This window comes from Dipodomys merriami, unplaced genomic scaffold (genome assembly GCF_024711535.1).
Source record: "Dipodomys merriami isolate MVZ:Mamm:240054 unplaced genomic scaffold, mDipMer1.0.p SCAF_773, whole genome shotgun sequence".
Lineage (NCBI taxonomy): Eukaryota > Metazoa > Chordata > Mammalia > Rodentia > Heteromyidae > Dipodomys > Dipodomys merriami.
Genome location: NW_027206372.1, coordinates 243,059 through 247,842, shown reverse-complemented (window position 1 = coordinate 247,842; position 4,784 = coordinate 243,059). Strand labels below are relative to the sequence as shown.

General features: G+C 37.5%; 1 non-coding gene across 1 annotated transcript; it reads left to right on the top strand.

The window, feature by feature from the left end:
* Nucleotides 1-2,190: 2,190 nt before the first annotated feature.
* On the top strand, nucleotides 2,191-2,293 carry LOC138818537 (U6 spliceosomal RNA). The gene has a single exon (XR_011369184.1). It is a non-coding gene; the product is annotated as a U6 spliceosomal RNA (small nuclear RNA).
* Nucleotides 2,294-4,784: the final 2,491 nt, after the last annotated feature.

Here is a 4,784-nt window from a genome sequence, read left to right as displayed (position 1 = left end):
CTCTTCTGGCTCCAAGCACCTGAGTTAGAACCTGGCTCTGCCCTCTTGACTCTGGGGCCCTTGGCTGACTGAGAAGTGGGAGACGGTCTTCCTGCTCTGTGGTTGTATGAAGAACATGTTGGTGTCCTGGCACGCTTCAGAAGGCCTCATGACTGGGGAGTGTTCCCTTCTTTCCTCCTGACATCCAAGACCAATTCTGGCTTTTTCTTGAATGTGCTACTGAGCAGTCAAACCCAGGGCTTCTTGCATGCTAGACAACACTCTCTCACTAAATCACATTCCCAGCCCCCTCATCTTTTTCTTAATGGTAGTTTTTACATAAATATGCTACCATTTTATGTCCTCAATTTTAATTTTCTGAATATTGGTTACTTCTAAGAAACCTGGTCTTCTCTTCCGCTGCGTGACTCTTCCTGCATTGGCCTCATAATAAATTGTAAATAAATGCTGCTGAGGGTGACCTGCTTTAGGCAGATGGCTGCACAGATTGTTGTGTATGGTTGTTTGTTAACACTCCTGGACCTTGAATTCAGGATCTGGGCACAGTCTGTGAGCTGCTTTATTGAAGGCTAGCCCTCTAACACTGGAGTCATATGGCTATACTTCTGGCTTTGTTTGCCCTGAAGTTGGACAGGGTTCTCAAGGACTTTTCGGCTTAGGGTGACTTTGACCATAATCTCCTATCTCAACCTTGTAATGAGAAGTGTGATATATATAATCAGATAGACCTGTATTTGCATTTTGTATTAGATCTGCTTGAAGAATGCAGCTGCTATTCTACCCTCCCTTGAGCCCCAGAAACTCCTGGATCTGGAGTTGAAATTAACGACCCTCTGGCAGGGAGTACCTGAAAAAGTACACATTCCAGATCACTTTCCCCTGTGCCTAGGATCGGAGATAGTGGCTGCTTGGCAAAACCACTTCCCCCGGGTCGGGGTCAGAGATAGTGGCCATCTGGCAACAACTTCTCCTAAGTTACCCTAGAAGTACAGTCTAATTAGTTTAGAGCACAATAGCTCACTAACCTGACCAGTTATTAGCCCCAGCCCTTTTCCCACTTTGTATTGCGCCAATCATCTGCTAGAATTATGACTTAAATTTCCCACGTGGTATATTAATTCATTGCCAATACATACTGAGGCCTTACCCCTACCAAAGAACATATGAAAAGTGTTGTAACCCTGTGCTTGGGGCCTCTCTCTGCAATCGGATATCAGTGCACAGAGGGGTCCGTGCTCGAGCTCGTCAATAAAAGACTCATTGCCGCTTGCATTGATCTTTGGTCCCTGGTGGTCTTTTGGCGGGGGCTCCAAGTCTCCGGGCATTATAATAAGTATCAAGGAGGACTTCTGAGAGCCACTGGTGCCTTCCTAAACATTGGTCTTGCTGATGTTCTTGAACAGACCAGTGAGTCCCTATCCTCGGGTTGAAGTGGTGGGAGCTGGAGCCCACAGTTTGAATCCTGGTCCTGCCACCTCCAAATGGCAGGAGATCCTAAGAAACTCATTCCTATCCATATGAATACCAATGGAATGTGATGTATGTCATGATTGAATGGGACGTTCTTAAATGATTCTCGGATAAAATTGTAAACAATTAGATTATAATACACTGATCAATTTTAATTAGTACTTATGAAACATTTAAACAATCACATTCATTAAATGGAGGCATAATGAAATATATCAGAACTGGGTGTCACATGGTATAGGGGTGCCATTTTTTCTGCCAAGACTTACTTTAGTTAATTGTTATATCCCATTTTCTGAATGTAATTTGGTATATGAAACTAGGATATATTATAAATCAATTATTCAAAGTTTTTATCATAAATATTTATAGCAAAATATAGAGATAAATCCAAATTATATATATATAAGCAAATTCCCAAAATTAAATATATTTAAACCATTAAAATTTTTAACAAAACTTAACACTTGCTGCAGTGTTCATTATGACAGGAGCCTTGTATAGAATAATTGAATTCCTCCTCCTACACATCTCTTGAACAACAAATATCTGGAATTATTTTGTTTCTGACATGTCAATCTTGACTTTATTCTTAAATGTGTGCTTATGTAAGAAGTACATGGCTTTAAATTTCATGAAAATTCTTTTATACTTACTTTTTGTTGAATTGTCTAGTTTAAGAAAATCAATTACACTTTATATATAAAACATGTTCTATGCTCCATTCAGCATGACGTACTCTAACATTGGAACAATACAGACAAGATTTGAATGGCCCCTGGGCAAGGATGATAGGCAAATTCCTGTACCATTCCATACTTTTACAACAACAGATGCTGGAGGGGATGTGGACACAAGGGAACTGTACTGCACTCTTTGTGGGAGTGTAAACTTGTTCAATCACTTTGGAAAGTAGTATGGAGGTTCCTCAAAAGACTCCACATAGAACTCCCCTATGACATAGCAATCCCACTTTTGGGCATTTACCCAAAAGATCACAAACAAGACGGTACTAAAACTATCAGCACAGTCATATTTATTGCAGCATTGTTTAAGATAGCTAAGATATAGAAACAACCCCGATGCCCCTCATCAGATAGATCAAGAAAATATGCTATTTGTACTAATGAAATTCTATGCCTCCATAAGAAAGAATGGCATCGCCCAATTTGTAGAAAATGGAAAGACTTGGAAAAAAATTAAGTGAAGTAAGCCAGGTCCAAAGAAACATAGGTCCCAGGGTTTTCCTAATTTTTAATAACTAATATATGTCTGGGATAAGCAGAAAAAGTCAAAATCTATGCACATATGACCAGATAAGATGATGTTAAGGGAAATGAACGCCCAAATAGGAACACAAGTGTTTTTTTTTCTTGCTATTGTTTCGAACGTACTTATAACAGTCTATGTGATTTTTTTTGTTTCTTTATATGTTCCTCCCTCATGCTATAACCCCTGTTTTCACTGTATTTGAATTTGGTGTGCCCACCTCTTGTATATACGCTCCTCTAATTTGGGAAGAGGAAGGAAAAAAAAATGCTTAAGTAGGGATTCAAGTTGACCCATTGTAACAATGAGATGCACAAGACACTATGGTGAAAAATGAACTTTACAATTTAGGCAGGGGAAGGGGGGAGGGGAGTTTACTAGTAGAGGTAAGAGGGAAGGGACGGTAGACGGAAAATAAAGGAGGAGGTAACAATCCTTGTTAAGAAATGTACTCATTACATGCTCATGTAAATGTGACCTCTCTGTACAGTATTTTTAAAATAGAAAAGTATGAAAATGTTCTGAGATGGGAGAGTTTATTTCCTTTATTTTACTCAAACAATATGGCTAACAAAGAAATTAATGCAAAAACCTGATATGAAGGTATTTTGAATGAATGTGTGTGTGTGCACGTGCACATGTTCTCATGCACTTGCATGTATGTTGGTGTGCTCACAGTTTGAAAAAAGGGCTTCAAAGTCTTGCTAGGCCTTTCCTCTCTAGATTGGTGAGCTACTATATGAGCTACATCTCCATTCCTAGCCCTTTGCTAACTCATTGAAATTTTTGAAAAATAATCTCATGAATTTATTTTGCCCTGATTGGCTTCCACTGCTATCCAGAGATCTCTGGCTCCTGAGTAAATATGCCGAGTAGTTAGGATTACAGGTGTGACCAACCAGCACAAGGCATGCAGAGTAATTTTAAAAGTAGAAGAAAGTTTACTTCACGGGGGCCTGTTTTATCATCTCCTACTTTTAAAGCATTTTGGAGTGATTATTTGTGAATTTTTTTTTTCATTTTTTGGATTCTTAAGAAAGTAAGTGATGATATTTAAAAGTTATTACTTTTTAAAATGGAACCTGGAAAAATGGGACAGAATATATTTGTCTTTCTTATAAGCTCAGCTCTGTGCATGATAACCCAATGTCACCAACACAGTCTGTGTTGAAGAAAAAATGTAACAGAAAAAATAACCATGGGCAATAATTGCTATGGTATTATTTCTTGGACAATATGAATATTGAATTGAGAGTGTAAGAGAATGGAGAGATTTTACTTACCTTTTGTGTATTGCTGAAAGACTTTTGGAAACTTTGACTCATTTTCTTCCTCACAGTGTGTGTTTGGGCCATGCACTTACTGCCTTTAATTACAATTTTTCCCAACACTAAAATGGTAATAACATTAGCATTATAGAAAATGTTATCTTAAGAATTAAGGAAAATAAAACTTGTGAAATACTTAACATAAACTTCCATGAATGAGTTTTGAGTTTAGCCAGCAGTTTTTTTTAAATACTAAAAAGAATGTGATAAGTATTACAGAAACCATTGCATATAGTGAGCAAACAGAAGTAATGTAATCTATTGGCCATACTCTTCTTCCAAGGAAGCCAGTTGGATTATTTCTCATGCTGTAAATCAAACTGGTTATCTTATGTCTTGAGAGTGTAAAAATATCAGGGACAAAATAATGAAGGAATGTTGTAGACTGAGGTGAAGTTCATATGAAAATGTGCAAAACTGATAAAAATTCAAAGCATCTGAGCATTATATTGTGTTTTACATCATTTAAGGTACATTGCAAAGTTAAGAAAGACCTAGAAGAATGGATTCTCTTTTCGATGTCTTATCATTGGTTCTTGGATGAACACTTTCCTCATTCTTGTAAAGGCATCATAAGATGAGGGGAACTATATTATTTTTTGTTTGCTTCTGTCCATTTATTCTTCATTTGAAATCTGAACTACTTGAGACTGAAAGAAAACAAGGAAATTAGACACGCAGTCTTTGGAAAAAACAATCATTGTGAAATAAATAAAA